Here is an 8,834-nt window from a genome sequence, read left to right on the forward strand (position 1 = left end):
CGGTGTCAAATATGCGAGGGTTCCTGCATCATTCTGGACGTGGGCAGGTAAAGACGTTAGTTCAGGAAACTAGGATTAGATTAGCAACTTGGAATATAGGGACACTTACGAGTAAAAGCATGGAAATTGTGGATACAATGATTAGAAGAAGAATTAATATAATTTGCCTTCAAGAAACTAAGTGGGTGGGGGAGAAAGCTAGAGAAATCGATAAATCAGGTTTTAAACTTTGGTACACTGGAAAAGAAAAACATAAGAATGGAGTAGGCATTATTATAGACAAAAACTTAAAAGATAGCGTTGTGGGTGTAATTAGAGTAAGGGATAGAATTATAAAAATCAAAATGGTATTAGGACAAGAGATAATAAATATCATTAGTGCTTATGCTCCTCAAGTTGGCTTAGCAGAAAATCTTAAGAGACAATTTTGGGAAGATATGGATAGTATTATACAAGGCATACCAGGGACTGAGAAAATATTTATAGGAGGAGATCTGAATGGACATGTTGGAAGAGATAATAAAAATTATGAAAGGATACATAGAGGATATGGATATGGAGACAAAAATGAGTCTGGGGAGATGATCTTAGACTTTGCTATGTCATATGATTTTAGTATAATGAATACTTGCTTTAAGAAAAGAGAAGAACACTTAATAACCTTTAAAAGTGGACAAAATAGAAGTCAAATAGATTTTTTTTTAACTAGGAGGGTAGATCGTGTATCATGCAAAGATTGTAAAGTTATTCCAGGTGAAAGTCTAACCACACAACATAGAGTCTTAGTGTTAGATATATGCATTAAAAAATGGAAGAAAAAGGATAAAATAAACCAGTGTAGGAGAACTAGATGGTGGAACCAAAAAGGAGAAAATATAATAAAATTTAAAGATAAAATGATCAAAGATGGGGATTGGACCTTAGAGGATGGGATAGATTCAAATACTCTTTGGAATAGATTAGCTAACTCTATTAAAAAGATAGCAAAAGAGATTTTAGGCGAATCAAGGGGAAGATTCTCAAATAGCAAAGAAAGTTGGTGGTGGGATAAAGATGTACAAAAAATCATAAAGACAAAAAGAATTTGGTATAAAACGTGGCAAAAATGTAGAAACAACGATAACTTTGAAAAATATAAGGAGGCAAGAAAAGATGCAAAAAGGGCCATTAGTGAAGCTAAATATAGATCATTTAATAGTTTGTATGATAGATTAGGTACAAAAGAAGGGGAAAGAGATATATTTAAACTTGCTAAAGCTAGAGAAAGGAAGAACAAGGACTTAGGAAATGTAAAATGTATAAAAAGTGAGGATGATATTGTCTTGGTTAAGGACGAAGATATTAAAGAAAGATGGCGAAGTTACTTTAGTAAGTTGTTTAATGAAAACCAAATAGAAGGCTTAAATTTAGAATTGTCAAATGAGGAAAAGACTAAAAATATAAGATTTATTCAAAAAATTAGAGTTAACGAAGTTAAGTTTGCACTAAAAAAGATGAAAAATGGGAAAGCTATGGGACCAGATAACATCCCAATTGAAGTTTGGAAATGCTTGGGTGATAACGGAATTATATGGTTAACTAATTTATTTAATACAATTGTAAAAACTAAGAAAATGCCAGATGAATGGAAGAAAAGCACTTTAATACCTATATACAAAAATAAAGGAGATATTCAAAATTGTAATAACTATCGTGGAATTAAACTTATGAGTCATACGATAAAACTATGGAAAAGAGTAGTTGAACAAAGATTAAGGTTAGAAACGAAGATCTCAGAAAATCAATTTGGTTTTATGCTTGGGAGATCTACCACAGAAGCTATTTATCTTTTAAGAAGATTAATGGAAAAGTTTAGGGAAAAGAAGAGGGACTTGCATATGATATTTATTGACCTTGAGAAAGCATATGATAGGATACCTAGGGAAGTTTTATGGTGGGTTTTAGAAAAAAAGGGTGTATGTTGTAGGTATACCGATGTCATTAAGGATATGTACGATGGAGTAATGACTAGTGTAAAGACTATAGATGGAGAAACCAGAGAATTTCCAATTACCATAGGTGTACATCAAGGATCTGCTTTGAGTCCTTATCTTTTTGCTTTAGTGATGGACCAATTGACTAAAAGTATTCAAAAGGAGGTTCCATGGTGCATGTTTTTTGCAGATGATATTGTATTAATTGACGAAACTAGGGATGGAGTAGAGGCTGAGTTAGAATTATGGAGAGAAGCTTTGGAATCGAGAGGCTTTAAGATAAGTAGAAATAAAACAGAATATATGAAATGTAATTTTAGTAATGATAGGAGGAATATTGGAGACAAAGTTAAACTTGATGATGAAGAAATAAATAGTACTTGTAGATTTCGATACCTTGGATCTATTATGCAAGCTGAAGGAGAAATTGAAGATGATGTAATGCATAGAGTTAAAGCAGGTTGGGTAAAATGGAGAAGTTCTTCAAGTGTTCTATGTGATCATAGAATACCCTTAAAATTGAAAGGGAAGTTTTATAGGATAGCTATAAGACCAGCTATGCTATATGGATCAGAATGTTGGGCGACGAAGAAACATAATATCCAAAAAGTAAAAGTTGCCGAGATGAGGATGCTTAGATGGATGAGTGGTATAACATTAAAAGATAAATTAAGGAATGAACATATTCGTGGTAAGTTAGGTATAACTCCTATAGAAGATAAGATAAGGGAAGGACGACTCAGATGGTATGGACACTTGCAACGTAGGCCTTATAGTGCACCTGTGAGGAAGAGTGACTTAGTTACTGTGGGAGGCAGTAGAAGGGGTAGGGGTAGACCTAAAATAACTTGGGAGGAGATAGTAAGTAAGGATTTAATGTCTTTAAATCTATCAAAAGAAATGGTCCATGATCGCATAAATTGGCGGAAAAGGATTCATATAGCCGACCCCACTTAGTGGGACTAAGGCTTGGTTTTGTTGTTGTTGTATAATGATAACAATAATAATAACAGATAATGAACATTATTATTATTATTATGTTAACAAATTGCCAGATCAACTTTAACCAAACACAATTCCACATATTTTCATTTTCAAAAATAATTTTGAAAACATGCTTGAGTATAAAAAAGATACATGATATATTCCCTTGTACTCATTTTCAAAAACAACAATACAAAAATTCGAAATCCTAACCAACAAGCCCAAACTATTTACCATATTATGAAAACCCTCTTCACCTTTTAAAATGATACTAAAACTCTTTTATTTATCTTTCTATTTACAAAAGAGTCCTTATATATTCATGAAAACTGTTAAATCTAACAGATTAGCACAATGTAGACAAAAGTGCCTTTATGAGTCTAAGGAAGATTATGATTAACAAAATTGTTTACTGTATGAGGACGGCGGATAAGTGAGTCCAGACATATCTTGTACCTACTTATATTTTCTTTCTTTTAATGAAATAAAATTACTCATCCTACCAAAAATAGAAATTACTCATCAACTTATCATACAAAAATTTAATGCAAAAAAGGGAAAAAAATAAAGAATTGCTAATCCCCCGAAGTTATAAACATAGAATAGAAGTAAAGAATATTCAGCAAATGTAAAAACTTCAAATAGCTATACAACAAAATTAATTAGTTATTCACGTGCCAAGGACATGATGCTAATGCATTAAATTTAATGGTTTCTATTTAAAAAGGGATTTTTTTTTAACAAAGAAGACAGTACAGGAGGTTTTAGTGTCACCTTCAAAAGTTTAGGAGGACATTTGTAACATGGTCAACAGGTTCTTGTTCAAGGGGGAGGTAACTACTCCGACCATTCAAAATAAATAAATAAATAAGAAAAAAAGTGAATCATCTTTACATGTAAAATGAGTTCTACATTGTCTTAATAAAAAAGCAATCAAGTAGTTACTTCAAACAAGACCACAGAAGCCCCTCCACCTAAAACAAGAGTTAAAGCAGCAATTATAAGAATAGAGGAAATATCTTCAGCAAGCTTAAGATGGTCACGCATGCTTGGATTTGCTAGGCCAGGCTAGTGTTCATGGTGAAAGCTAGATAACTGAGTCTCATCAAAATGGAAGGCAAGGCTTCAATTGATGTTGGAAAACTGACAATCAAGATTGTTGCCAAAGAAAAAAATAGATAAGTACTAAAGATAGGGGAAGATTTGGACAAATCTTTTTGAGATTGGGTTTCTGTGCTACTCATGCTTAAAGAATGGTACTTTTGGCCTTAATTCAACCTCCTATGCAAAGGCTTCAACCTCTGAGGCCTATTCCTTCTCTCATAGAGGTTACCTAGCTCAGTTGAGATGCTAGCTACCTCTACTTTTAGTAGCCAATTGAGAGCCTAGGTCTTGTAATGAAGCAGCATGTGGCTTCTATGAGCTACCTTCATCAATAGATCAAGCAATTGGTTGATGTTTAGAAGGAGAATGTTGGCCTGAGAGACACCATCGAAATATCAATCCATAAAGTAGTAACACCCATGCTCATAGGATTAGGTTTTGAAGGCGGTGCAAGGGTTGGAGGCATCCTAGATAGGAAGGTACTTGAGATGTCAGCACTCAATTTAGGACAGTAGAAAAAAGTGGACATGTGGTAGAACAAAATAAGGATGCAATTAAGAAGGGAGTAAATAAAAACTTACCCACAACCACAATGTGTTTCCCGAAAAGGCACGTTGCTTTTGGGGGGGATGTAGATAGTCTCCAAAAGCTAAGAGCAAAGGGGGGAATCACATTATCAAAGGCTTGAGCCAAGGAATCTAAATTATGGAAGGCAGCAATGAAGGTATCCTGCCAAATTTTTTTTTTTAAAAAAAAAAATTGATATGAGGAGACTTAGAAAAAGAGACCACACAGAAGTTGCATGACATTTCAAATTCCCCGTGCCCATGTTCTTCCAGTTCTACTAGTTTGAAGGCAAAGGGAAATACCGGGCAATATTAGAGGTAAAAGATGGTGGGAACTAAGATGAGTTGGGTGAGCCCAAATTGTCCGGCAGACAAGGCTAGGCATAGGACTTCACACCTCAAGGCTGACTGGTGATGGTGATAAGATCTCAAACAATAAGGAAGCTACCCAAAGACAGCAAAAAGACGAAGGGATAGACAAAATGAACTAAACCCTTAGAAGTTATTCATAAATAAACTTACAATGACAATACTAGAGGAATGCAGTATATTCCTGGTCGGAAACTGCCCAGCTCTTTTCTTGGTGAGCCAAGAAAGTAGTGTAAGCCATATAATAGGAAGTTAGGCCTGGATGGTGTTCCTTTACTGTGAGGTTGGTATGAGGAATTGAGAAGCTCTGGAACTTGGGTATGAGTCTTTTGTCAAAATGGGAAACAAAATGGCCTTACTTTTTTTTTCTCTTTTTTTTCTTACTTATCTTATTATTGATCATATCGTGAATGATGGAATCATTATATTGTCAATGAGAAGACATTTAAGGCACTTAACATTCACAATAAATATAAATAAAAACTTTCTTTGAAGAGAAGTGTTTATGACAAGAGCCTGAAGTCCAGCAATGCAGCTTTGCTAAGAGCAAGTTTAGATTGATAGGGGTCAAATCTTCAGATAAGGAAATGGCTGGGAAGTTTCCATATCAACCGTAGCCTCAACTTTAAAGCCTACAATACAATGAACCCAGTGCACCCAATTACTATCTTCTTCGTACCAAGTGCAGATTACTTCATTCAAATATTAGCTAGACAACTTATTGAAGACTTAGCTTCAGTTGATAACATGGAACATCCTCTATATAGCAAGCGAAGACTTGTTTCTAGTCCTTAGGACAATCATCAAAGAAGGTAGGACTAGGCTGTAAAATGACAACTAGATGAAGACAATGCAAGGTTCTTGAAAGAAACAAAAATTCTAGGTGGTAGCATGTTTGACTCAAGGAGCTTCAACAAATATGCATTGCACTCAAATTTTAGAGGATAAAGAGATCATCTCATCCATAGAAGGTTAAAGACCCAAAAGTTGCCAAGTATCACAAATCGAACACTTCACACCTTGCGAAGGGCCATGCAGCACTAGCTAAAGAACTCTTGATTAACTAGTTAGCCAAAGTATACCATGGTTTACCACAAGAACACATTCATAGCAGTTGAATGAAAAGTAAGCAAAAGCATAAAGCAATTCATGAAAGCAAATGACAAGCATGAGGTAAACATTGAAGAAACATTATTCATTAATAGCAACTCTATTAACAATGTGTGTTTGGCAAAAGTGTTTTAGCTAGTGTCGCACAACACTTCACTAGGTGTGAAGTGCTCGGCTCATGACACCAAAGGAGGAGTGTGCAGACACCTCATTTTGCCTTAAAAAATTCAGGGAAATTTTTCTTCTTTTTCATTGGAGGCTCACACCAAGACTAGCCTACACAACGGGAGGTACCCATCTCTCACACTATATAGCCTATGCCCCTTCCTACCTCTCCCAAAATTCAAACCCAAAGACCTCCAATTTGAAGATTTAACCATGAAGATGCCCCTTCAAGATGTTAATTAATTCAATATAGATCAAAACTGTAACTGTGCGTGCAAATTGGCTCAATTTGGCAAACCAAGGTTTATGCCCAAATCCGGATCTAGACCCAAGCATGTATGTACTTCATTAGTTTAAAACTTAAAACAAAAAGGGGTCATTTAATTCGGGAAGTAGCAGACTGTTGACTGTTCTGTATAGATTCCCATGGCCGTAATTCCATCCCTGGTAGCCCACTCATTGCTCATCCTTCTTGCACGAAGTTGGCATCTGCTACGCAGCCACTACACTGTGCAGCAGTCAATCGCCACCACCATCTCCAACCAAAATCCAAAAGTCATCCTATAAATAAGCCTCTTCTCATCCCAACAACAGAAAGAGAAACACCACCCAGAGAAGTCGAACAGAGGAAGAACACAGACAGCAATGAGCATGATGAAAAACAGAGAGAGGGTGACAAGGGGAAAACAATAAACACATAGATACGTAACTGAGATTTCACAAATAAAATCAATAAGGAGGCTTCATTTATCTATCTATCCATTGTCCTCCTATTATTCTCTCTCATCATCCTTCTCTAACCCTCGTCATAAAAACCACCAAAGCCCAAGAAAGCGAAAATAATAAGAGAAGTATTGGAATAGGAGACTTGCAGTTAGAGAAAATAGTTCTTGCTTGCTGCAAGCATCATTACTTTGCCATGAAAAAACATAAGAGCATTAGTAGCTACATATTTCTATCGTTAGCTTCATCTGCAATCATAAGCATGCATAGCTCAAAGGCTTTGATTATAAGTCAACAATCAGCACACTAGCAATAGTATTAGTCTATGCGGAGTGCAGGAGTCATATGTTGTGTTGAGCATGTACCTATTGTAAAACTTTGGCTTCGGTGCTAGAAGTCTGCAAGTTGAGATATCAGGGAGAGATTAGACAGAGACTAACGATATATGAGAGAGTAGATTGAGATGCAGAGAGAGAGATGAGTTGAGGCCTGCAAGAGGGATAGGAAGGAGATTAAGAAAGACATAAAGAGATTGCAGAGATAGCGGGAACTTGTTGAGGAGACTCTGCTTGAGAAAACGACGAGAAAGCTGCACAATTAGAACAGGGTAAAAATGAAAGAAAGTGGAGAGATTGATCTGAGAAGAGAGGAAGGGAATGAGAATAAGAATTCACTAGGCTCTATAAATTGGGAGAAGGGGGGCGTTTGGAATTTGGCGTAGAATGAATGGGTGAAAAAATGAAAAATAAGGAAAGGAGGTCTCAACCATGAGGATACCAGTAGAAAGGCGTTTGTCAGCCGAGAAAATTAGAAAGAAGATCTGAGGAAGTGTACGAAAAATAAAGAAAAAATAAATAAACAGATGAGAAAATTAAAGGTGACAATAGTAGAAAAGTTGTAGAGGAAAATCGACGAGAGGGCTACGATGGACTGAGAGAAAGAGGGGCCACCGGAAGCGCATCGCACGTGGAAGTGCCGGCGGCGGGTCTCTCTCTGGCGGTCGCGTTGCTCCAAGATATTTTTAGGTTACGAGAGAGAAAGAGAGAAAGAGAGAGTTGTGGAGATCGTCCTACCTATGTGAGCAAATGGAGGGCCGTCAAACATAAGTCGCAGCAATGGTGTCGCGGCGGCGTAAGGCCAGTTTTTGGAGGGCTCGCGTTCCAGACTCCGGTGGCTCTTCCGGCTTTCAACCCATTTAAGTTGCCCCAACAAACCGAGTCGGGATGACTCGATGGACCCAGATGGGTTGGTCGGCCCACCCTTTTCCTACATTGTGTTTGGCAGCCACCGGGTCGAGTTGACCCGAATTGCCATTCGAGTGGCCCAGTCAGCTTGATGTGGTTTTCCTTTTATAAAAATTCAACTTTAGTTTAATTTTAAACTATTAAAAAAAAAAACGTAAAAGATATTAAGAAATTGCCTAAACACTTCAAATTTGCACGTTCTGGATTCTTTAATCAAATAATACATAGTCCACGTATCATTTCTAAACAATGATATAATATATTATAATAAAAAATAATTTTTAAAAGTACTTTTTCAATTAAATATCAAATGAGGTTAATGAGACTTTAAAATTAGTGAAAAATTTTATTTTTGTTAAATCTTAAACAAAAATTTTATGAAAGTTTGCATCTTTTGTCCGATTAGCTAGTATCTCTTCCTCAAAAAAATTTTAAAAAGAATTTCAAATATATTAAAAAAAGTTTTAAAATAAATATATAAATTTATGAATTTTTTTAAAATTAATAAAAACTTGAAAATTAAATATTAAAAAATTGAAAACCCTGAAAAATTTAACAATGTTTTTTTCAAAATTCCCAAAATGACATTTAAAAAT

General features: G+C 35.6%; 1 protein-coding gene across 7 annotated transcripts in view; it reads right to left on the reverse strand.

The window, feature by feature from the left end:
- The window catches only part of LOC131146942 (uncharacterized), a 28,886-nt gene extending 20,667 nt beyond the window's left edge, over nucleotides 1-8,219 (reverse strand). For 2 of the 7 annotated variants that reach the window (XM_058096804.1, XM_058096807.1), the window contains exons 1-2: nucleotides 8,068-8,219; nucleotides 7,360-7,392 (exon numbers count right to left, since the gene is read on the reverse strand). The gene's annotated coding sequence lies outside the window, so the exon portion shown is untranslated. Of the gene's footprint in view, nucleotides 1-7,359 lie in introns of all 7 variants that reach the window. The other 5 variants (XM_058096803.1, XM_058096808.1, XM_058096802.1 and 2 more) reach the window with 3 other exon arrangements.
- Between the last annotated feature and the right edge of the window lie 615 nt (nucleotides 8,220-8,834).

Source organism: Malania oleifera, chromosome 13 (genome assembly GCF_029873635.1).
Source record: "Malania oleifera isolate guangnan ecotype guangnan chromosome 13, ASM2987363v1, whole genome shotgun sequence".
NCBI classification, from domain to species: Eukaryota; Viridiplantae; Streptophyta; class Magnoliopsida; order Santalales; family Ximeniaceae; genus Malania; species Malania oleifera.